Genomic DNA, 26,878 nt, shown 5'->3' with positions numbered 1-26,878 from the left:
CTGACAGTGGCATAAAAGCAGTGAGTTGGATTCATCTCCTTCTGTGGCTTCTACTACTTCAAGGACTGCAAAGTTGGGCACTGTCTTTAAGAATGATGACTTTTTTGTGGCTAGTTCTGTTTCTCATTTTTTGACAGGTCAAAATCTGAATCTGTCTTTGGGTTACTAATTACAAGAGCTTGCATTAGTTTTCAATTTCCTTATTCAGAATGCTCTCTAAATGTTCACTCTTTCATTAATTTTATAATTCATTCATTCACTAATTCATTTTGCCAGTCTCTGTGTTGATTTCTATGTTTGTAGCTTTCCTTATATTTGTTATTTATTTTATTGAAGAATCCCACTAAAACTAAGAGAGAATATGTCTAACAATATCAGTACATACTCATTGAAAAAGTAAATACTAAGCCAACTAATATAAAAGAAGTGTAACACGTGGTCCCTATTCTCTTATTTTGTAGTTGGTGAGATTAGCCTACCATATTAAAGAATATTTTTGGTGTAGGGAAAACTATATGGGGCTGGAGGGAGAGGAGTTTGAGGTAGAGCATAAAGAATGGGTAGGATTTAGAAAGGCAGAAAGAAAGAAGCGTACATTCTAGAGAGGAACAGTAGCATTTTCTTTTTTTCCCTTTCAAATTCTGGAAAGAAAAAAAGTGATATGGTTAGCAACAAATTTCAACTTGATTATTGTCCAATGTGAATGACTGAGAGTATATGATTATAGCCTAGTTTTCTTCCTAAACTTTTCTTTCCCCAGTTTTCTTTATATCACATTCACATTTTGAAAAAGAGTTTCGCACCTTTATCTCCTTACTTCATCATTGATTATAGCATCACTATAATGAAAATAATGTTAGGCTTGGAATTAAGATGGCAATGATCCCTTTGGATCCCAACTTTGCTGCTTACTGCCTGTGTGTTCCTGGGCAATTTACTTGTCAATATTCAGGTTTCTTTCTTTTCAAATGAGGGGGTTGGACTAGAAGATCCCTAGTTCCTTGTGTGTTCTGGTTTATCTGGAAATTCCTTTTCAAGACTTACTTAGGACCTTCTCTACCATGCCTCAGGAGTCATCTCAAAAGCTTAATCAAGTCTTAGAATTCACTCCTTAGATATTCTTTCTGCTTTGCTGCCTCTCCTTCTGATTGGACAGCTCCTCCAAGAGCCTTCATTTAAGGTAAATATTCAGGATAGTCATGTCTCATTCCTCTCCAGGCTACACACTGGACTTTCTCTATTATGGCCCTGGTGATACTTCCTCCCCCCTCCCACTCTGCTTCCTTTGCCCCTTCCCTTTTCAGTTTCCTTTTATGTGTTGTCTTCCCCCATTAGAATATAAAATCCTTAAGGGTAGGCACCAACTTTCTGCTTGTATTTGTATTTCTAGCAATTAGCACAGTGACATATAGCTGTGTTTAATAAATGCTTACTGAGTTACTAACTATGCTAAGCTTCAGGTACTGTGTTTGGGTCACAATGCCTCGAAGGTCCCTTCCATCTCTGGCATTCTAAGATGCTGTTGTAGATGTAGCACTACATTAATCACTATGAAGATTAAGAATGAAGTAGAAAATACAGTTCTTACTCCTTCATGGAGTTTTAATTTTAGTTTTGGAGTCAGGTCACATACACATAAAATAAAGGACAAAAAACAAGTGCCTTGTTATGTAATGCCTATAAATGTTAAGTGAATATGAAGTCAGTAAATTTTCAATTCAATCTGAAAAAAATTAAAATGAAGAGATTTTGGAGAGCAGGAGTTTTTACCTGGGGGCCAAATACCTGTTGAGATTCCATGAGTAGATTTTTTTGGGGGGGCCCATGAACTTGAATTGGGAAAGAAATTACATATTTACTTTTATTACTTTCTGGCTGAAATTTAACATTTCTTTTAACTGTTTAAAAACATTATTCTGAGAGGTGGTCCAGAGGCTTCACCAGACTGCCGAAGGGATCCATGACAGAACAAAAGTTATGATATGACCAACGTACTTACTGGATTTGCCAGTTACCCAATATACAAACACAGAACTTAAAAGTCAGGCACAAATATAGGAAGAAGTCTGTGGACACTTGTTTGGAATCTGCTTGTTGACTCACATCAACTTAAGCATCCCTGCTAAGAATACTGAGCTGTCCAGGTCCATCTACCATTTTGTTCCCATTGAAGCTGGCCTGTGAATGGTTCCCCAAACTTAGCATGCTATCTCTCCTCTTTGCCTTTGGACACATTATCTGCTTTGCCTGGAGTTCATTTTCTCTTAACCTTGGCCTCTGGGAGTTTTTAGCTTCCTTCAAGGCTCAGCTTAGATGCCTTCTAGTAGAAGGTCTTCCTGAACCCCCACCTGTTAGTGCCCCCACCCTTCTCAAATTATATAATATTTACTTTTATGTGTCCATGTTATTTTCCCTCAAGTAAAACATCATGTTTTGTAAAAGGCAGGTACATTTATTTTTATTTGTTCCCTATTCTCTTTGTATCCATAGTGCATGGCATCTTGCAATACACTTTTTGGTGTTTAATGAATGTTTTTTGTTATTGTTGTGTCACTGTCACCCTCAGCTCTTAGATGGATCAGATGCAAGAAAAGTCCATGACTTTTCCTTCTTTCTGCACCAATTACAATTTGGTGGAGGCTCATGGAAAAAAGTCACATCTCAGATGCCCTTTGTCTATATTCCTTTTCAAATAGATCATTCTCCAAGAACCAGGAAATGATGCAGAGCCATACTGAAATTCAAAGTATATCTTCTGCCACCAAGAAGTTATTCAATGTACTTCAACCATAAAGAGCTAAAGCAAATAGTGGTGTTAGAATTAAGTAGATGAAATTGGCTAATTAGAAGGAAAAGCTATTTCAGTGTGTAGTGACCAGAGTGTTGGACCTGGAAGACCTGGCTTCCAATCTTACTTCAATTAGCTACCTGGCCTTGGACAAGCCATTGGGGCCCTTCCAGTTTTAAATCTCTGATCCAAGAAAAGCTACATTTTTCTTTTCTTTTTTTTTTTAAATTATGCAGTAATAAATAGAGTAAAAAAAGATCAGTAGATTCCATGGTTCTAAGTAGCCTTATTTAGTCTGGGTGAACCTTTAAGAATACCCAATTTGTTCCAATTCATGTAAAAGGTGACTCTGAACAAATTTTGAGCTACAAAACCCATAAAATGACAGAGAGAATCTAACCTCCTACTGAGGACAGCCTGGCAGGTTGGCAGGAAGCGGCCAGTACATCACTCTAGGAGTGGAGCCCAGCCCTACATGAACACTGGGTTTTAGCCTCAGGGCAGCCACAACCAGCCATGGCTGGAAGGACTTCAGATCACCAGCAGCTGTAGCAGTTTCCAGAATTATCAACCCATAGATGCTAAGGACAAAGTGAGAAGTCAGTGCAGTGTGGACTTTGTGAACCAGGAGTTCAGAAGTGCATTCAGGCCTTTACCCCCTGGAGGGAGAAGTGGCTGAAGTGCTGTGGGCTGTGCAGCTGCTGCCATGTGGCTGCTTCAGAGCTCCTGGTCTGCATATTGTAGGGGGACCAAGCAACCAGTATGAGGGGAAATTGCTCTTGTTTTAACCTGCTTGGATCTGGATTGTCGTCTAGGGTGAAGGTCCTGGGTTGCATGACCAGCTTGCCAGAGTGTGGGGAGGCTTCAGAGAAGACACCCAACTAATAGCTCCAGCAGCTGTGAAAACCACAGCAATTGGGACAAAGCTCCCCCCTCTCATAGCAGAGTTCTACTGTGGCAAAAAGCTCAAAAGACAAGTAATTGAGTGGCAACATGAGCAAACAAGGGAAGCAAAGCAAGCACAGTGGTCTGACTCTGAATTCCTTTTTTGGGACAAAAAGGATTGGGGTATGGAACAGGAGGAAGACAGTGAAGTCAGAACTCCTGCACCAGAAGCTTCCAAGAAAAGAATAAGCGGCTTACAGGCCATAGAGAAGCTTAAGAAGGATTTTGAAAACCAAATAAGAGAAGTGGAAGAAAAATTGGGAAGAGAAATGAGAATGATGCAAGAAAATTATAAAATGAGAGTCAACAAGCTGACTGAATAAAGTAACACCTTAAAAACAGACTAATTCAAATGGCAAAAGAGCCTCAAAAAGCCAATGAGGAGAAGAATGCCTTAAAAAGCCAAATTTGCCAGATGAAAAAAGAATTTCAAAAGCTCACTGAAGAGAATCATTCCTTCAGAATTATATTGGAGCAAATAAATGGAAGCTAGTGACTTTATGAGAAATCAAGACACTATTAAACAGATCAAAAAAAAAGAAAAAATAGAGGGCAATGTGAAATGTCTCATTGAAAAAAAAATCTACTGACCTGGAAAATAGATCCAGGAGAGATAATTTAAAAATTATTGGACTACCTGAAAGCCATGATCAAAAAAAGAACCTAGAAATCATCCTCCAAGAAATTCTCAAGGAAAATTGCCCTGATGTTTTAGAGCCAGAAGGCAAAATAGAATTTGAAAGAGTCCACAGATCACCTCCTGAAAAAAGATCCCAATAGAAAACTCCTAGGAATATTATAGCCAGGTTCTGGAGTTCCCAGATCAAGGAGAAAATATTACAAGCAGTCAGGAAGAAACAATTTGAATACTGTGAAAACACAATCAGGATAACATAGGATCTGGCAGCTTCTACACTGAGGGATTGAAGGGCTTGGAATATGATATTCCAGAAGTCAAAGGGGCTAGGATAAAACCAAGAATCACCTACCCAGCAAAACTGAGTATCATGTTTCAGGGGAAAATATGGTCATTCAGTGGAATAGAGGATTTTTGAGTATTCTTGATGAAAAAACCAGAGTTGAATAGAAAATTTGACATTCAAATACAAGAAGCAAGAGAAGCATGAGAAGGTTAACAGGGAAAAGAAATCATAAAGAACTTATCAAAGTTTAACTACTTACATTCCTACATGGAAAAAATGATAATTGTAACTTATGAAACTTTGCTGAGTATGAGAATAGTTGAAGGGAATAGAAATGTATATATATATATGTTTATACATATATGTATGCATGCATATATGTATACATGCATATATATCTATATAGGAGGATATATGGGCATATGAATACATATGTGAATATGTGTACATAGTGTACAGATATACATAGACAGAGGGTACAGGACCAGTTGAATAGAAAGGGATGATACTTAAAAGGTGAAATTAAGAGGTGAGAGAGGAATATAATGAGAGGAGAGGGGGAGAGATAGAATGGGGATAAATATAGAAGAGGCAAGGGAAAACTGTTGCAATGGAGGGGAAAAACAGGAAGGCAAAAGGGAATGAGTCAACCTTATTCTCAATGAATTTGGCTTAGGGATGGAATAACATACACACTAAATAGGGTATCTCACCCTACAGGAGAGTAGGGGAAAGGGGATGAGAGGGGGAATGTTGGAAGGGAGGGCAGGCTGGGGAGGAGGGAAGCTGGAAATACTTTTGAAAAGAGACAGGATCAAAGTAAAGAATAGAACAAGTAGGGGTGGGATGGGATGGAGGGAAATATAGTCAGTCCTTCACAATATATCCTCTATGGAAATATTTTACATAGCTACACACATACAACCTATATTTAATTGCTTATCTTCCCAGTAAGGGTGGGTGACAAGGGAGGTAGGCAAATAATCTGGAATTCAAAGGTTTAAAATCAAATGTTTAAAAAATATTATTGTTAATATTATTTTACATGTAATTGGGAAATAAGATATACAGGCACTGTGGCATAGAGATCCACCATGCCCTACTGGAAAGTCAGAGGGAGGATGGGGGAAGATATAGGAGAGAACAGATTGGGGGAGGGGATATTCAGTGGGATCGCTTTTTGGGGGTGGTGGGTAGGGGAAAAATGGGGAGGAAATTTTTAACTCAAAATCTTGTGGAAATTAATGTTGTAAACTAAACAATTAAAAAAAATACACTATGAAAAAAAGACTACCCAATTTGTGACAAACCATACCTATGTCTATGTAGTGTTCCCTCACTCCTCCCTCTCCCTTTCCTTCTCCTGCTTCCTTCATCCTCCTCCCTCCTCTTCCCTCCCTCCTTTTCCTTTTCTTTTCTCTCCCTCTCCCCCCCTCTGTCTCTCATCAAGCAGTGATTTTTCCCCTTCTCCATAGGATTTATCATTGTGCCATTTAAATAGCAAGATTTTTATGTATTCAAATGTGTATCTCTTTCTAATCTATACTAAATGCTACTGCCAGACTCATCATCATGAAGTATAATCATCATTATGTTGCAGCTTCACTCAAGTTTTTATTGTTCTTCTTTTTCTATTGAATTACGTCAAAACCTCTCAGTTTACCACTCAAAGTCCTACATAATACTGCCCAAAACTTCCTGACATTATTTATACCAGGTATGGTTGTACACTGGGAAAAGCCCTGGCTTTAGTGTCAGAACCTGTCTTGATGTGACCTTGAGCAAGTCACATAATGTTCTTGAGTCACCCCTGTAAAATGAGGGACTTGGACTAGGTGGTCTCAAAAGTCCCTTCCTGGTCAACATCTGTGATCCTCTTATGTTATGTCATTTACCTTCCCAGGGCTTCCATTTTCTAAACTGTAATATGAACAGGTTTGACTTGACGACCATGGAAGAGTCTTCCCTAGGTATATTTTATGCTCCAAGTAACCCACAACAATCTTTCTTCCCTGAAGATAGTCTTAATTTCCCCATCTCTATGTCTTTGCTCACAGAATTTCCTTCATTTTGAATCCCTACCTATTGGAAATCTGAAATGTCCATTTCGTATGCTGCCTTCTAAATGAAGTTTTTCCTAATCCCTCAACTGATATAATTGCTCTTTCATCTGATGTCCCATGACTCTCTTTTTGCAATGTTTCTAATCATGCACTATATTTTGGCTTTCACCTTACTTGTTTGTATACTTTTCAGTCTTTACAGATTTCTCATCCCTAATGAGATTCATCATCTAATGCCTTAAGAAACATAAGTGCCTTTCAGGGTTCTTTCAGGTTTGGGCTTTCTCTTTTGATGGCAACCAATTTCTCTGTATTTACTTATGATTTCTATGCATATCACTCCCAATTCAATATGTTCAGCCTTAATCTTTCTCCTGAATTCCAGTATTATGTCATCAGCTGTATGGTGGGCATCTCCAACTGGATGATAATAGGGAAAAGGATCCCTTACTACAAAATTTTAGCCTGCCAACTGAGATTTGTTAGATCTCTGTGTAGTCAAGTAGTCCAATGAACCATAGTAAGCCTGATGGTTTTCTTTTAAAATCCAAAATTGGCAAGTTTTCAAACCCTGTGATGGTAGAACGCCTTTTGTCTATAATCCTGAATTTCTTAATGCCTTCTGAATTTCACCAAATCCAGATGGAAACAGATCATATCTTCCCTGAACCAGCCCCTCCTCCAAATGCCCCATTTCTGTTAATAGTATTACTCTCCTTCCAATTACCCAGATTAGAAATTTCGGAGTCATCGTTTCCTCTCTTTCTCTTCCTACATTCAGTCACCAAGTTTTGTCAATTCTACTCTCTAACATTCCCTTCACTGCACTCATATGGCAAGCCTCCCTGGGTCATCATCCCTTTCATTCGACTCACATTTTCCTAGTTTAGATCCTCATCACTTGTTTCCTAAACTAGATAGTATTCTTGCTTCCAGTCTCTCATTTCTTAATATAGCTATCAAAATAATTTTTCCCAAGGCCTGCATCTTGCCATGTCATTGCCTCACTCTACAGCAATAGAGACTCTCTATTGCCTCCAGAATTAAACCTAGACTACTCAGTATGGAATTTAAGGCACTTCACAATCTGGTCCAACCATACCTTTCAAGTCTGATTGTCTATTTCTATTCTTCATGCTTTCTGCATTGAATGCAAACAAGGCTGCAAGCTCTTCTTTTAATTTGGCATCCCACTTCTGACCTGTGTGAATTTGGATGAAGTCTCCTCCCAAGTCTGGAATACACTCCCTCCTTATCTCTGCCCATTAGAATACTTATGTTCCTTTATAGTTTCAAGAAGGATTTCATTTAGTTCCTATCTAATTCTCTTATTCCCAAATCTCTTCCCAGATATTAATATTTTTCTCCTCAAAGTTCCTTAGTTATTGATATTTCCTATTGTATGTCCAAAGTAGAATTTAAGGTCCTTAAATAAAGAAATTGTTTCCTTCTCATTTTTGCATCTCTAGGAGAAACACAGTAATAATAATAATAATAATAATAATAATAATAATAATAATAATAAGTGATTAATGAATACCTGTTGACTTATCCATTTTACTTAGGCTCTACCACTAAATATCTTGTTCATGTTGAGAATGTCATGTCACTTCTCTGGGTCTCAATTCCTTTATATGTAGTTGATGATAGCAAACCAGGTGATATGTAAGTTCTATGAGAGCTTTGAACTTCTCATTATTAGGTGAACTTGTGTACGCAACAAGTCAAACTCTTACTACGGTATGTGCCAGTACTGTATAAAGCACTGGGAATATAAATATAACTCCTGCCCCCCCCCAAGGCCCCTTAACAATTTCTACCCTCATTTCTCCATTTGCAAAATGGAAATAATTATACTGATATTAGTTGCCATCAAATGATGGTTCAGAGCTTTAAAACTAGAAGGCATCTTATAAATATAAGCAGCTGACATTGTTATTATAAGCTCCCTAAGTCAAGAATTGTCTTTTGCTTACCTTTGTTTCTCTTATGATTCCTAAAAGAGTGTTAACAGGAATTCTCTCATTCTATCAGTTCTAAATTCTCTAAATTAGATTCCTAATTTACCTGATTCCTACACAGAACTAGTCCTGTAGGTGAAAGAGGTGTTAAAATGTGGTGCAGTGAAGCTAGATTTGGTGTCAGAGGACCTGAGTTTGAATTTCACCTCTGCCACTTAGTGCCTATATAACTTTGGAAATGCCCTTTCACCTCCTTGGTCTCAATTTCTTCCTGTGTCAAATCAGTGTGTCATACTAGAGGATATCTAAGGTCTCTTCTATCTCTTAGCCTATGATTCTATGACATTAGCTATAGCATGTCATTTTAGCTCATACCTCAATAAATGGAGCACAAACTGATCTCTTCCAATTCCTATTGGAAACAGCCAATAGGAAAATAACTTACGAATTTGAATACGGGTTGAGCTATTTATTATCCTTATGCCCTGGGTAGCCCTTGCCAAGTTACTTCCCCATTCTGAACTTCAGTTACTTCTGTAAAATGAAGATTTTGAACTAAACAAACCCAAAGGTCTCTGAGAACTTTTAATGCTATGTTCTATGACTGAAATAAACACTGGCCACTTTGGAGAAATAATAGTCCCATCTATATCAAACCTTGTGAAAATTTAGATGGGCATGGATTTTGTACTTTTCCCAAGTCCACATGGGAGCATGGTAGACACTTCTTAAGGTCAGATTGTAGTTATCTGTCTGGAGTTAGCTTGTCTACCTATTGCCCTTGCTTCACTTCAGCCAGAGAGAAGAAAAGGTAACTGAGGAAAATATACATCTCCCTTCCAAAAATGAGACATAGAGGAATCTTGGCTTACCAGTCCTTGGAAAGCTGTAAGACAAGAGATAATACATATCTATATTTTAATTTGACATCCTTAATTTCCAACCTGGTAAAGGTCTCCATTTCCCTCTCTCTAGGTGATAATAGCAACAAATTATGTCTAAATTTCTCTCTGTCTCTGTCTTTGTCTCTGTCTCTATCTCTCTCCCTTTCACATACACACACCAATGTTCATGTTCTCTTCCTTGCCAGTGCTTCTGAAAATTTCTATAGTTTGGTGCAATGGAAAGAGCCCATGATTTGGAGTCAAAGAACATAGGTTCAAATCCTGTCTCTTCTATGTATAGGAGCATAGGAAGTGACTTCACTTTTAGAGTCCCAGTGTTCTCATCCATAAAATGAGGTCTTAGGACTAGAAATACATATAAAGTACTGATCAGCCCTAAATTCAAAGTTCTGTTTTTTTCCTCTGGCTTTGAAGGTCTACTACTTTATGGCATATTGCCCTCCAGCTCCTCCCTGAGATTAGTGAGTGAGTCATCACTTCCTGCTCACATTCCATCCAAGCTGGTCATTATTAGCATTCTGGGTGTACTCTACCCTGTCAAAGGCCAAAACCAACAAAGACTAGAAAAAATTCCTTGTCCTGATGGAAAACCTATTCTCTGCTTTATTTCAATGACCCCAATATCTCTTTTTTTGGGACCTTTGTTTTAATTTAATTTGTTCTTTTGAGTACCCTATAAATCAGTCAGGAGAGAATCAGTTGTCAGTTAGCCATACTAAATATATAGCATGCAGAATTTAAATATGGCCCCTTGCATATAATAAAAATCCAATAAATATTTTGGAGTACTTTTTAGTTAAATTGATTTAATTTATCAAAAATTATCACATGCAACTTTTGGAACAAATCTATCATGTAAAGAAATGAATGTCTGTGTTAGACTTAGATTGCTAGAGAGAGAGAATTTTAAAAACAGTTTTCATAGGAATGTATTTCTAAAAGAGAATGCTATAGGAAGAATATTGCAGTCAATAACTACCGGGTTAGTTGGAGCTGTGTACCCCCTGTCATGTCCAGTACAATAGCCCTATTAACTCCACTCTATTTAGGCCTTTGGAATCAACTTAGTGTTTTGCTTAAGAAAAAAGATCCTCCTTGGTAGGAACCATCCATTTGATGAATAAATAAATTATTTTGGTTGTAGCTCAGATTTAAAAGATTTGTCCTAAAGAATTCATGGAACTTAGAGATGTTTATGGTAACTCCAGTCAAACTCTGTTTTCTTTTGATTCTCCATCCATTAATCTTCTAGGTCTGTTCTTAGTGCTAGGATTCTCTTAATAGGAATCAGTTTGTACAGAGTGTTCTGCAAGTGTTTTCAATACTTTATCCTGTAACACCCATAGTAAAAGATCTTACCAGATAAAAAATAAAAGTATCATCTCTGCCATGCACCATTACAAATAAACAAACCAAATAAAAACTATTAATTAAAACTGTATTCACTTAAATATGTCTTGGTGTTGAAGCTCCTAGCCAGAGTGTCCATTCATAATAACCAATAACATAGCAATTTCAAAAATTGTCATTACGTTCAAATAGTTGTCTAGTAGTAAGAAGAAACAATGGCCAACTATTTCTTTCAAACCAACAAGGTGGCTTAGAAATCCACAAACCTTAGGGGGAAACATCATAGAGAACATTTAGGTGAAGTTAATGGGAAAGAAAAACATAAGTGATATAATGGAGAGTAGAATATTTTCCCTAGGTATTGTCAGTAAGCATTACAGAATCCCAGAGATGGAATTGAATTCAGCAGTTCAAATGCACAAGTATTAAGTACTTGCAATTATGATGAAAGTAGCAAGAAGTCATTATGAGGGGTCTATAGTTTTACCACACTCTCGAAAAGGTCCATGACTGAAAAAAAGATTAAGAATCCCTGTTTTAAGATAATAAGTCACAGATGAGTTTTTTTCAGTCTGTGTCAATAGAAATGTTTTGTGGAGAAATGGGAGTACATTGCTAGGAGATTGCAAAATATTTAGAAAAGGAGGCTTTCTCTTTTTTATTCTTATTCTCAATACTTAGCACAATATCTCTCATTTTAAAGACATAAGCTAAACCACTTTCAATGCCATGTCAAGGGGCAGTAGAAAATTGAGAAGTGATAGGATGATACAGTGGAAAGAACATTAGATTTGGAGTCAGAGGTCTTGGGCTTAATTAGATTTTGGCTCTGACCTTTGTAACCTTTTTTCCTTTGCAACACTGGAAAAATAACCTTTTGGGCATCTGTTTCTTCATCTGTAAAATCAAAAGGTTGGATTAGAAGACCATATCTAGGATTCCTTTTAATTCCAAATCCTGTGAAATCTTCGGTCTGTAAAGTAAGATTGAGGGGTGGCAAATAACATGAAATTAAACCATGATGAACCCTGGTTATGGGCATGTGAGGATGGTATATAATGGGGACAGGTGGAAGAAGAGTGAATGGCTTGCCCTGACAGAAGTATAGGTTGGCCAATGTAACAAATCCTCGTAACAGAGTTAAATGCTTTCTGAAGGTGATTAAAAAAACAAAACAAAACAAATAAGGTTGAACCATTAAGTAAGGAAAGAGGAGGATTAGGAAGGATCTTAATATTTCTTATAATTGGGGATCTACAGGAAAATGTCATTGAAATAGAAGTTGGAATAGAGACTGGAGGGGAAGATAGGGAGCATTTGAACCATCTTCTATTTGTGCAATCCAAAATATGTGAAAAAGTTACATTCCCCCATTTCCCTCCCCTTTTCTTCCTTATAGTTTCTTTTTCCTTCCTTTTCTTTCATTAACATTATAAACCACTCTTAGGTCCCCCATCTTATTCAAGTCTTTCTGAGAGTCCTGATTCAATTAGGTCTCTGAGGAGTAGCATATGTCATCTCCCACTATTAGAATATACAGTTTATTCTTAGCCCCCCTCAATTGCTTACTGACTTGCATTTGTTTTTTTTTTTCAATGTTTCTGTTGAATATTGTTTATATTTCAGAGTTTCCACTTATTCTTTTCTTTAGGTAAATTTGGAAGCCCTCTATTTCATTAAAACTGCAATTTTTTTTCTTCCTGAATGATTATACTTATATTTTGGAATGTCATTTTTGGTTGTAAACTTATACCTTTTTCCTTTTGGTATGCCATATTATTACTTCTCCACTTATATATGGTGGCAACTAAGTTTTGTGTGATCTTGACTTTGGCTACTTAGTACTTGAATGCTTTCTATCTGAATGCTTGCAAAGATCTAATTCTTTGGACCTGAAAGCTCAGTGCTTTCCTAGGAGATTTCATCTTGGGCTTCAGGAGGTGACCAGCACATACTTCCTATTTTCACTTTGCTCCTTAGTTCTAATAGATCTGAGCAGTTTTCCTTCATGATTTCATCATGTATTATATTCCAGGGTTTTTTAAAATAAAATTTAGACCATGACTTTCAGGAAACAAAATGATTTTTAGAAGTCTCCTGGATCTGTTTTAAATGTTAGTTATTCTTGATAATAGATTTTCACATTTTCTTCTCTTATTTTTAGTCCTTTGACTTTGCTTTAACATTTCTTGTCTCATGGAGTCATTAAATTTTGTATGGTCATTTTTAATTTTCATGGAGTCTATAGCTTAGATAAGGTTTTTTTCCCACCATTTATACTAATATATTAATTTTCCTTCCAGGTCTTTCTTAAGTACTATCATTTCACTTGTATAATTTTAACTTTTTTAAAAGCTTTTGCTTAATTTCTTCATTTTTTTCCCAGAAATTCTAATTTACCTTGTGATTATTTTCTTTTTTGCTTTGAGGATTTCCTATATATATTTTGCAATTATTCTCTTTCTCTGGGTTTGTGTCTTAGACATCCTTTTCATTATATCAGTAATTTCTCTTTATCATCAATTTCTTCCTCCCTTCCTCCCTCCCTTCCTTCCTTTCCTCCCTCCCTTCCTTCCTTTCCTCCCTCCCTTTTCTTCCTCTCTTATTTCCTTCCTTATTTCATTCTTCTCTCATTAACTTGAATTGAAGTGTAAATGATGTCTAACTTCAGTTCCCTATATATGAACCCATTTCATCATATTACTCAAGCATATTTATTAATCTTTTATTGGTCTTCTAAAGTTTCCAAATAAAAATAAAATATTATTTGGGTTTCCTCAACAACTAATGAGAATTGAGCAGATTGATGTAATGTCTTGGGAATCAATACTCTTGAGGGGAATCCATGTGCTCCTTATGATTATGACATTGCCAGAGACTAATAAGAACAAGTAGGGAAAACTTATTTTATTGCATAATTTTCTGGTCCACATGTGAACTTGAGGAAGCATTCCAGTTCTCTGAAATAAACAACCCCATACCGTTATTTGGTTCATTTATTTGACATCTGTCTTCACCAACTACCACGCTGCTTATAATGACCCCTACAGTGCCATCCCTACAATCATTCTCCTCTTGAGGAATTTTAGCATTATTCCTATTGCCTTAGAAGAAATGCATTTATCTAATGCCATTCTTTGATGTCCTCATTTTTCACAGATATATTAGGATATTTATCCCCCCAAACCCTAAAATCCAAAAAATCATAACAGCAAGTACTATTGGTATTTGACTTTTTATATCACTTTGTTTTTAAGTCTTCTCTTGGGAATTCAGAACACTTCAAAAATAGTTATCATTCCTCCTATTTTACTGACAAATAAAATGAATTCTGAGAAATAAGTAGCTTTTCTGAGATCAGTCTTCAGGGATCCTGGAAGAGTTTTCAAGATGATTTTTAGCCTTGCCTTCTGAAGTCTATACAACACAAAATAATTTATTCTTTTTCAGTGTTAAACTTTTCACCCTTTTTATGGTAGTCTGACTCAATATGCTTGGAAATTAGAACAAGCCCAATCCAGATGTCTCCTCTATGCATGTACATGATAAGGAGTGAGGGTCATTCTAAGCAACACAGGGATAACATTACTTAAAAACACATTAACTATGCCTTAAAATACCACCGCTAGTCAATGTGATTGGAAATCTTCAGTCAGAAATTCAAAGTGTTGTTATTTTGATCTTAAAATAAATCCACACAAATGTTGCTGGCACAGGGAAATTGTAAAAGAGTTAGATTATTTGGGCCAAGGAGTCTCTGTGTGTGGACACACAGACATTCCTTATTATTTACTCCAAATCAACAGCTTCTGTTCTGGTCCACTTTATCTCTGTCTTTTCTACTATTGCCTATACTTGGAAAGTTTCTTTTCCCTCCTGGCCATATAAATCTCTCTCCCCCTTCTATATACCTTCCTGAAATCCACTAAGTCTCTTGAACTGATAGGCACTTGTTTTGCTACAGATTTAGATCAGAGGTGTAGTCCCATATGTGTGTCTTTGTGCCATATATATGAATTCATTGATATTTGGGAGTCCAGATGATAAAAACTCACTACCAATGCACCTACTCTTCAATTTATAGACTTAATGAGTTGCTTGGGATACTGAGGGATAATATGTTTGTCCAGGATCACGAAACTGGCACATACCAGAGATGAGACTTGATCCCATGTTTTCTGAACTCTGGATCTGGTTAGGTAAGTTGAAACTGAGGCTAGACTGAAGTAAATTTTCAGAAATTATTGGTAAAGGACAGGTGAATCAATCAATATAGCTTAGTTATCTTAATCTGTGTCCTTACAATATTGATTTCACTGCCCCTGACTGTGGCATCCAACAATTTCTCACTCCTGCTCAACATTTTATGACACTTGACTGTCTCTTATGAAGTCTTTCAGACAACCTGCTAAAGTCTTTTTCTCTCTTTCAGATGTTGCAGAGAGGGATTTTTTTGAACAAGAAACATAGAGCTTAAATTTTCTTGTGCTTTCAGTTTGGAATCCAATTAAATTTATTTTACATGTATTAAATAACTACTAATTACCAGGTTCCAGGGAATGAAACTGGTATATTTTGTCTCATATCCATTCCTTCTACTTCATCCAAATTACTTACAGCTTTAATTCAGGTCCTACTCTCACCACTGACTTGTAATATTATAATGCTCTTTTTCTGGTAGTCCTTGCTTATTTTTTAAATAGGTACACTAATGTATCCCCCCCCCTTTTTTGGATTTTTCATTAATTTTAAATTAATTCCATTAATTAATTATTGTTTTTAGTAATTATTTATCAACCATTTTATTATTTATTTACTTATTGTCTTCAAAATTCATTCCCACAAGATTTTGAGTTCCAAATTTTCTCCCCATCTCTCTCCTCCCCCCTGAATCCCAAGATGGCTTGCATTCTGATTATCTCTTCCTCCAGTCTTGCCTCTCTTCTATCACTCCCCATTCATTATCCCCTACCTTCTTACTTTCTTGGGGGGCAAGATAGATTTCTATTCCCAATTGCCTTATGTCCTAGTTGCATGTAAAAACAATTTTTAACATTTGTTTTTAAAACGTTGAGTTCCAAATTATCTCCCTTCTTCCCTCCCCACCTACCCTCATTGAAAAGGAAAGCAATACAATAGAGGTTATACATATGCAAATGCACATTTCCATAATGGTCATGTTGTGAAAGACTACCTATATTTCCCTCCATCCTATCCTGCCCCCCTGCACTTATTCTATTTTCTCCTTTGACCCTGTCCTTTTCCATAAGTGTTTGCTTCTGACTATCCTCTCCCCCAATTTGCCTTCCTTTCTATCATTCCCCTTGCCCCCTTATCTGTCTTCTCCTTACTTTTCTGTAGGTAAGATACCCAATTAAGTGTGTATGTTATTCCCTCCCTAAGCCAAATCTGATGAGAGTAAGTTTCACTCATTCCCTCTTACCTTCTCCCTCTTCCCCTTCATTGTGAAACCTTTTTATTGCCTCTTTTATGTGAGATAATTTATCCCATTCTATCTCTTCCTTTTTCCTTTTCCAAATATAGTCCTCTCTCACCCCTTAATTTTATTTTTAGATAACATCCCTTCATATTCAACTCACCTTGTGTCCTCTATCTATCTATCTATCATCTATCTATCTATCTATCTATCTATCTATCTATCTATCTATCTATCTATCTATCATCTATCTATCTATCTATCTATCTATCTATCTATCTATCTATCTATCTATCTATCTATCTATCATCTCCTCTAACTATCCTAATACTGAGAAAGGTCTCATGAGTTACATTTATCATCTTTCCTTTTAGGAATGTAAACAGTTAAATTTTAATAAGTCCCTCATGATTTCTCTTTCTTGTTTACCTTTTCATGCTTCTCTTGATTCTTGTATTTGAAAATAAAATTTTCTATTCAGCTCTGGTCTTTTCATCATGAATGCTTGAAAGTCCTCTATTTCATTGAATATCCATTTTCCCCCTGAAGTATTATACTCAGTTTTGCTGGGTAGGTGATTCTTGGTTTTAATCCTAGCTCCCCTGACCTCCAGAATATCAGACTCCAAGCCCTTCAATTACTTAATGTAGAAGATGCAACATGTTGTGTCATCCTGATTGTGTTTTCACTGTACTCAAATTGTTTCTTTCTGACTGCTTACAATATTTTATCCTTGACCTTGAAATTTGTCTACAATATTCTTAGGAGTTTTTCTTTCAGAATCGCTGTCAAGAAGTGATCAGTGGATTCTTTCAGTTTCTTTTTTACCCTCTGGTTATAGAATATCAGGGCAGTTTTCCTTGATAATTTCTTGAAAAAAGATAATTGGGCTCTTTTTTGATCATAACTTTTAGGTAGTCCAATAATTTTAAAATTATCTCTCCTGGATCTTTTTTCCAGGTCAGTGGTTTTTCCAATGAGATATTTCACATTGTCTTCTGTATTTTTCACTCTTTTGGTTCTGTCTTATAATTTCTTGATTTCTTATAAAGTCATTAGTTTCCATTTTCCCCATTCTAATTTTTAAGGAATTATTTTCTTCAGTAAGCTTTTGGACCTCCTTTTCCAGTTGGCCAATTTTTCTTTTTAGGGCACAATTTTCCTCATTGTTTTTTTGGACCTCTTTTGCCACTTTGTTTAGTCTATTTTTTAAGGTGTTATTTTCTTCAGTATTTTTTGGGTCTCCTTTAGCAAGCTGTTGACTGGTTTTTAATGATTTTCTTGCATTACTCTCATTTGTCTTCCCAAATTTTCCTCTACTTCTCTTACCTGATTTTCAAAATCATTTTAAAGCTCTTCCATGGCCTATGACCAATTTATATTTTTCTTGGAGGCTTTAGATACAGGAGCTTTGACTTTGTTGTCTTCTTCTAGTTGTCTGTTTTGATCTTCTTTGTCACCAAAGTAATATTTTGTAGTCTCAGTTTCTTTTATGCTGTTTGCTCATCTTCTTAGCAAAATATTTGACTTTCTAATTCTTTGTCAAGGTAGGACTCTGCTTACAGTGGGTGTGTTCATGTTGTTCCCTTTTTCTGCAATGTCTTCCTTATTCTTTTCCCTAGTTTTATTCCCACTGGGGCCATCTCTAGTCATCCTGATCTATATCTTGCCAATGGACCCAGATGGCTGTGGAGGAGAAAGTAAGACTGGTGACTTTGCATGGCCCTCCATCACTTAAATACAATTCCCTTGATAGTCATGGCATTACCTTCCTGATGTTGTGGTCCTCTTCAAGAACAAAGGACAAACAATAATCTGTGAGTAGTCTGAGATGCCCCATTGAGGACGTAACTGGGCAGTTCTAGTTGGGCAACACAACTCCTTCCTTCCCTTTCCTTCTCTTCTCTCCTCTTCCCCTTCAATTCTATATCTTTCTCTCCCCTCCCCATCACCAATTTGGCACATGTATTATTAATTGTCTTTTCATATATTATATAGATAAATCACACATACATACATATTATATGTGTGTGCGTATATTCACGTGTGTGTGTGTATCTTCTCTCTCCAGCTAAGGTATATGTTTAAAACAAAGCAACTTGAAGAGGATAAGAACACTAATAGCAGAACTGGTCATTAAGGTCCATGTATAGGGACTGTGCTTTGAAGGAACCTGGGGATTGTAAGAGGCAGAGGTGAAGAGGGAGTGCATCCCAGACATGACATGTAGTTATAAAAGCATGGAGGTGGGAGATTACAAGGATAATTTGTTGGCTGCATGAATTTCATGAAAGGATACAATGGACAATAAGCCTAAGAAAGAAGATTGAAGCCACGGAGGGGTAGGGGAGTGTAGGGGAGGCATTAAATGCCAGTATGAGAAATTTGTCAACAAGGAACTATTGAAAATATTTGAATAGGAGAGTATATATGTTTGAGGAATATAATTTTGTTCGTTATGTGAAAATAGATTGTAGTGGGAAGAGAACAGAACTAGGAAGATCAATCAGGAGGCTATCATAATGGTCCAGGCAAGGGAAACAGCAATGTGTCAGATGAATTGTTGTGGGGAAAGATTTGAGTCAGGGAGCCCAATTAAGAGTCTATTTTAATCTATGTGATAAGGGTGTGAACTAAAGAGGTAACCATGTGAGGTTGAATGGGAGAGATGTTGTGGAATTAGAAATGGCAATATTTGTCAACAGTTGGTATGTGCTGTGGGGCTTTTTTTTTTTTGCTTTAATCTCCTCTGAAGACAGCCTTTTCTATTTCCATAGTAATTTTCTATGGTTGGGTTCTTTCTGTTTTGCCTTTTCTTTAAAAAAATTTAGCAATTTTTTTTTTGTAATCACCTCTAGTCCAGGGCATAAGGGATGGTGCCTGTGGCCTCAGACCCTCCTTCAGTTCTACCCTCTGTCCTGGAACTGAAACCAAGGACTTCACCATCCTTTAAGTGCCCACAGTCAGAGATGTCCCCATCCCACTTCTTCTACACTTACCTGGCATGTTAAGGTTCCTTCTTACCCGGGGCCACATCTCCATAGCAAAACTGGGTCTGGTGTCCCTTATCAGCAGAGGTTTCCTCAACCTTCTGTGGCTTAGATACCTGACTCCCCACACTATCTGGGAGATGAAAGTTCCTGTGGCTGGGTCTGCGGCTATCCTGTGGCTGGGTCTGAGGCTATCTCCCAACCCAGCTAGCCACAGGGTTTACAGCTTGCTGTTTTAGTGGAACTAGTCTGGAGGTGTTTCTTCTTTATAGGAACCAAGTATCAGTCCTGGGATTTTTCTTTGTGTCTTCTCCAATTGTCCCAGGAAACCACTGTTCAGCCCCAACTCTTGTTGATTTTTACTACTCTGTGTTCTGCCTGAAGTACTATTTTATCTTGTTTGTGGGGGAAATCTTGAAATTTTCTGACTTACTCTGCCATCTTCCCTTAATCTTCCCCAACAATTCTTAAATTATCTCTCCTAAGTCTGTTTTCTAGATTTTTCCAACGAGATATTTCACATTTTCTTTTATTTTTTCATCTTTTTGATTTTGTTTTATTGTTTCCCATTGTCTCCTGGATTCATTACTTTCCATTTGTCCAATTGTAATTTTTGAGGAACTATTTTTGGGGCACCTAGGTGGTATAGAGGATAGAGGAATGGCCCTGGAGTTTGGAGGACCTGAGTTCAAATCTGACCTCAGACACTGGACAAGTCACTTTACCCCAATTTCTTCAAAAAAAGAAAAAAAGAATTATTTTCTTTGGTGTGCTCTTATATCTCCTTTTCTATTTGACCAATTCTACTTTTTAAAGAATCCTGTTCTTCAATGAATTTTTGTACATTTTGTTCCATGTGGCTAATTCTACTTTGTAAGGAGTTCTTCCCTTCAATGGATTTTTGTGCCTCTTTTATCAATTTTCATTTTCTGTTTTTTTTAATTTAGTTTCTTTTTTTCATGATTTTCCTGCATGATTCTCATTTCTTTTCCTATTTTTTCTCCTATTTCTCTCATTCGATTTTTATATCCCTTTTTGAGCTCTTCCAGGAATAATTTTTGAACTGAGACCAATTCACATTTTGATTTGAGGTTTTGGATGTAGGAGCTTTGACTTTACTGTCACCACGGTAACTTTCCACAGTCAAGTTCTGTCTTTATTGTGTGCTCATTTCTCCATCCTTTTCTTTTACTTTTAACTTAATTTTAAAGCTGGACTCTACTCTTGGAGTGGAGGCGGGCACAGTGTCCCAAGTTTCAAGTTTTTTTTTTGTTGTTTATTTTGTGCGGCTGTTTTCAGAACAAGTTGGAAGTCTGTAGCTTTTCAGGTCTTCCCAGGTTGTATGATCCAAGGAGATGTGTTTACTCCTCTCATGGATTGTGCTGTGGTCTATGAATGACCACAGGCACTCTTTTCTCTCTGGGAATTCTGACCAGCATCCCTAATCCCCTGAGGCTGCAAGCTCTGGTGTGCCAGTACTCCTCCTTGTGAGACTGGGACCCACATCTAAGAATGGACAGTGCAATAGAGTCATGAACCCAGGGTCAACAAAAGGACTCCCAATCTCCTTCTGACCCAATGTCTCATTCCCTTACTATCTGTAGACTAACTCCAGAAGCCGCTACAACTGATTCAGTTTCCCCCAAGCCCAGAGGCAGCATGGCCAGCACTGGAGTAGTATCAAATAATTTTAATGATGACTGGTTAGACTATAGTTTTGAGGTCTTAAAAAGTGTTTCTTTGGGGATGCTAGTCCTTTTTGTTCTTCATATGAATTTTATCTTCTTGTCTGTTGCTAAAAGTATTCCTATTGGTAATTTGATGTAGAATGAAACATAAGGTGATTAAGGTAGTATCATCATTTTTTTTATGTTGGCAAAGACTATTAGCACTGAATATCTTTCCAATTATTGAAGCATCCCTTTATTGTAATTCCTTTTATGTATTTCCACATTTGTCTTAGTACATTATCACCCAAATATTTAATATATTTTATTGTTCTTTTGAATAGATTTTATTTTTTTCTATCTCTTCTGGATAATATATTGAAATACTGATGATTTATCTATAGGGAAGGAAGATTAAAAAAATTCTCTGGAGTTTTGAGCCAAGACTACTGGGAAAATTATGATATTATGGTGTTTAAAAATATTTTCTGAATTTATGAAGCCAATTATTTTCTCTAGACATAATTTTCATCTCCCTGCAGAACCTTGGATTCTACCTATGGGCTTCTTAGTTCTGATATGTGAGATTTTGCCTTATCTTGCTAGGGATTATAGCTCCATGAAACTCCTTTGCCAAGTATTCATTATGCCACCTCTAGATTCCCAATTCTTTGGATTATGGAGAAAGCAAGGGAATTTCAGGGGAAAATAAACCTGCTCCTGTGTCATTGACTACACCAAAGCCTTTGACTGTGTGGATCACAACAAAATGTGGCAAGTCCTCAGAAATGGGAGATCATCTTACTTGTCTCCTGAGGGAGCAGTACATGGGCCAAGATGCAGCAGTTAGAACCAAACATGGAACAACTGATTGGTTTGGGACTGGGAAAGGAGTATGACATGGCTGTATATTGTCACTTTATTTATTTAACTTATATGTACAGTACATCATGTGAATTGCCAGACCAGATGAATCAAAAGCTGGCATTAGGGTTTCTGGGAGAAATATCAATAATCTCAGATATAAAGATGATATCACTCTGTAAGGAAGAAAGTGAGGAGGGATTAAGGAGCCTCTTGATGAGGGTGAAAGAGGAGAGTATAAAAACTGACTTGAAGCTTAACATAAAAGAAGAAAAACAAAAACAAACTAAGATCTTCAACTTGTCCCATTAATTTCTGGAAAATAGAAAAAGTGGAAGTGGTGTTAGATTTTACATTCTGGAGCTCAAAGATTACTGCAGATGGCTATTGCATCTATGAAATTAAAAGATGCTTGCTCCTTGGAAGGTAAGATATGGCAAATCTGTATAAAACTCTAAAAAGCAAAAACATTGCTTTTCTGAAAAAGACCTGTATGGTTAAAGCTATGCCTTTTCCAGTAGCAGTATATGGTTGTGAGAGTTAGACTATAAGGAAAACTGAACACTATGGGATTGATCTTTTAAAATTATGGTGCTGGAGAAGAATTTTTGGAACTGGTGGACAGCAAGGAGATCAAATGATGTGCGAGAAGATGTGGGCTCAAGAAAAGACCTTGATGCTGGGACAGACTGAAGGAAAAAGGAGAAAGGAATGGCAGAGAGCAAGATGTATAGATAGTATCATGGAAATAATGAGCATGAACTTGGACAGACTTTGAGAGATTGTAGAGGATAGAAAGGCCTGGTGTGCTATGTATGGTTCATGGGGTCACAAAGAGTTGGACATGACTGAACAACTATCTATCTATATATTTATCTGTCAAAATAGGGAAGTCAGGAAAGGATAGAGTTTTAGTTTAGGGGAAAGGAGACATGTGAATTTAATCTTAGACATTGAGTTTGATATTAGAATATCCATGTGGAAATATTTTTAACTTTTCTGGCAAACCTTGAATTATAGACTTAGAGTTGGAAGATGCCTGAGTGCTTATGTATTCCCCCTTTCTCAATGTTGGAATCCTTCTACAATTATACAACAAGATATCACACAACCTTAGCTGGAATATCTCATAAAGCATTTATTTCATTTTTAGACAGCTCTGATTACTAGAAAGCTATATTAATGTTGAGCCAAAATATGATTCCTTATAACTTTTATTCTCCGATCCTAGTTTTGCCCACTGGCATGACACAGAAAGAGTTTGTTCCCCTTTCTACATAGCCATTGGTCAGGTATATTAAAATATGTATTTACTTAATATTCTCTTCTTCAGGCTAAACAACTAATTTTCTTCAAGCATTTCTCACAAGTTATGGTTTCCAGGACCTTCTCTATTCTAATTAGTCCCCTCTGATTGCAATCTGGCTTCTCGTCATCACTTTAAAATATGGTAGCCAGGACTAAGTGCCTCTTTCATGAGTTTTCATTGAATTTCCAGGTTGTTAATATTTTTCTCTCCATTCATCTAGTATGTTATTGTTTATTATTTGTTGTATTTTTGCACCCTGTCCCAACTGTAATGTGAGCTCTAGAGGGAAGAGACTACTCTATTTTTGTCTTTGGATACATACCATTTATGTTCTGCTTTATACAAAATAGTAATTATAAAATGTTTGTTGAGATAATAGATAATACTTCAAGTATATTGAATTACTGAAGACCAGAACAGAGGACAGTAGGAATGATAGAAGGAGTTAATTTTGGAAAGGAGGGAAGGTAAGGGAGCTTTCAGATCCTCTGATGTTTCTCGGTAAATTAATTATGATGATAAATCACATTTCTGGAGTGTATTAAGAATTTCAAAGTGCTTTCTTCACAACAGTCTCATGGGGTAGAGAGTGCAAATAATATCTTCATTTTACAGGTGAGAAAATTGGGGCTCTCAGACTCTACATAAGTCAAATTCTTCATGATTTCCCCAAGATTAGGGTCTGTTTGAAGTTTTAAGGAGAAAATCAACAATTTGACAATCAACTCAATTCAACATTTATTAAACACCTATTGTACTATGTGCAAGGAAATAATGGATCAAAGTAATAACAATACTCATACCTGTCCCATTCTCTGACTCACAACTAGTGAATAGCTTTAGGTACTGGGCCATATTTGGTTCCCTATGAAATGGACCTAGTCTAGACCCATGTTTTTTACATGTATAATATTGTAGACTCCTTAATTTGTCATGTGTTGTGACTCTGTCTCTTAGTTTAGTGTTGTTGTGACCAGACCATGAAGTAGGAAAATAAGCTGATTGGTAGAATTGCATGGGAACAAATGAGCTGATTTGCAAAAAAAAAAAAAAAGTTTTTTTTAAAAGTCCATTTTTTGATCCTATGTTTGAAAGGGATAGAACTGAAACAAACAGAACTAGTTGTGAATTTGTGAGATTTTCCTATGAGTAACTACTCATAATGTTTTTATTTTCTTCTTTTAATAGCCCTCCAGTGATGAAAAGGACTTTTTTTTTGTATTTTACAAAGACAAACTGCAAGGTCTTATGAGTAATGTAGCCTATTTTAGGACAGATTATAGGCACCTGGAAGATGTGCAAATATCACGTTAGACTTTCCTTTATGACCTCTTCCTTCCAAAGGCCATAGATGGTTTTAATTATTTGTGAAAGAATAGTCTTCTAAAAATATTAAGCTATAATGAGAAAAATATTTTTGACTAATCAGGCACTGCTTGGCTTAATGGATAAGGTCAAAGAGATGAAAGAAGTGGAAATGAGTGATCTCCTTAAGGGGTGATTTTTCTTGAGGGGCTCCTTTCAGCAAGACTGATTAAGAAACAGTGGTGACTGGTCATGTTGCACGGGCCTTTGAGGTGAACTGTCGGCTATGACCATCTGGGGTAAATGAAAGAGCAAAATCTCTGCTCTGAGTTCCAAATTTGTCTGCTATGACCAACAACTGCTGCTTAACTCAAGCATACTTCTTTCCAGGACAAAAGTGCAAGTGGGGAAGAGGGAGTTTTTTTTTCTTGGTAGAGCTAAATGTCTTGTCCTAGCCTTATCATGAAAACATGTCTTACGGTAAGCAAAAATGTTTATGAATCATGATGGAAAGACTGTGGGGAGAAGCTTCACAAAGGCATTTGTGAAATTGCTTAAAAAATAAAAACAGTCCCAGTAACCCTGCCATGACATTAGGCTTCTTATTGGTTTTCTATTCAAACTAACCAACATTTTCTTTAGGTACCTAGTATGGGCAAGGTGTTGGGAATATAAATACAAAAATGAATTTTCTCACCTTCAAGGAATTTATATTCTTAAAAGGAATTGTGACATGTATATCAATAATTACAGTGAAAATTGAGGAAGAAGACAGCACTGATGGTCAAGAAAATAAAGGGAGGGGAAGCTTCACAGAAGGAAACAACTAAACTGATCCTTGAATGAAGAAAAGAGGAATGGGTAACGAGGGAGTATATTCTTGCAATGCATGACTGACCTGTTAAATATAAAGAGGTAGAAGATGAAATTCCAACTTCAGCAAATAGCTAGTAGTCTTATTTGACTATAACATACAATCATGAAATGGCAGCAAAGTGAATGTTTTGAAAGGGAAGTTTGTAGCTGAATTGTAGATAGAGATGCTAAATGAAGTCTTTTGCCCTGGAGACAATTGGGAGCCATGGGAGGTTTGTTTTTTAAATTTTTGTTTTTGTTTTTTGCTTTTTTGGAGGGTAGTTGGGGTTAAGTGACTTGCCCAAAGTCACAGGGCTAGTAAGTGTGTCAAGCGTGTGAGGCTGGATTTGAACTCAGGTCCTCCTGACTCTAGGGCTGGTGCTCTATTCACTGTACCACCTAGCCAGCCCCACTGGAGGTTTTTTAGCAGGTGAGGGATATGGTCAGCCTTGAATCTTGTAAAGATACTTTTGATAGATGGGTGGAGCATAGATTGGAGAGAGTAGAATGCAGAAGAAGCAAGGAGACCATTAGGATACTTGCTGATAGTCCAGATTAGTGCCAATAATGAATCCCTGAAGTAATGGCATTGTTAAATTTATACTGCATATTTCCATTAATCTGAGACTGATTATCATAGTTTACATAGTTATAATTTTGAATATTACTAATTTGAATGTTCATTATTCATACTAATTAGGACCTAAGTTTCAGGTTAGAGGTTACGAAATTGGTGGGCGAAGAGAGCTATATGAGAAGTGATATGAATAGGGAATTGACAACAGTTTGGGTATAGGGGTGAGAAGAAAAGGATAAATCAACTAATAAACTTTTGTTGAGTGCCTGCTATGTAGGAGGCACTGTGCTATGTTCTGAGGGTACAAACATAATACATGAAAAAATCATTACTCACAAGGAACTTACATTGACTGGGAAGAAGGGCACTTGGATGACAATTATGTTTAAATTAGGGAGATGATCAGTTTTATTTTGGACATGTTAAATTTCTTCTTGGCTAAGATATCAAAGAAAAAGATTTTAATGTTCATGTTTGACTTTTTTACTGGGGTTCCAGTTGAACATATTAGGTTTGAGACAAGGGGGTTGGTTTTACAGAAGACCTGAGTTCAAATCATGCCTTTGATACACAGCTTTGTGACTGGACAAGTCACTTAAGTTCTTGTGCATCAGACAACTCTCTAAGAGCATAATTTGCAGACCACATTCCAATCTGCATTAGAAGAGGGAGGTTCCTCACTGAGAGTTCCCTATTTCAAAAACACATGAGATTATTGTAAATTATCCAGAACCAGGGCAAGCATGCCATCATGAAATTGATGTGCAATGCTGATGAACTCCTTTGGGCAGCCAAATTTTGATATAATTTCTCATAAGCCTTCATGACTAATAGTAACAAAGGCCTTGGTCAGATCTACAGACATGTACAGACCCCTGTTCTCCTCCTGACATTTCTCCTGGAGTTTTTGGGTAGCGAATGTCATATCGACTGTTCCTT

General features: G+C 36.7%; 1 long non-coding RNA gene across 1 annotated transcript in view; it reads right to left on the bottom strand.

Moving 5' to 3' along the window:
* Positions 1 to 11,372: 11,372 nt before the first annotated feature.
* Positions 11,373 to 26,878, bottom strand: part of LOC138147936 (uncharacterized) — a 56,635-nt gene continuing 41,129 nt past the window's right edge. The window contains exon 3 of the long non-coding RNA XR_011164934.1: positions 11,373 to 11,445. This is a non-coding gene — a long non-coding RNA (uncharacterized lncRNA). The remainder of the gene's footprint in view (positions 11,446 to 26,878) is intronic.

This window comes from Petaurus breviceps, unplaced genomic scaffold (genome assembly GCF_028583685.1).
Source record: "Petaurus breviceps papuanus isolate PSGF00001 unplaced genomic scaffold, PetGlider_PUasm1.0 90808, whole genome shotgun sequence".
NCBI classification, from domain to species: domain Eukaryota; kingdom Metazoa; phylum Chordata; class Mammalia; order Diprotodontia; family Petauridae; genus Petaurus; species Petaurus breviceps.
The sequence above is the reverse complement of the archived record's forward strand: the minus strand, read 5'-3'. Positions and strand labels throughout refer to the sequence as shown.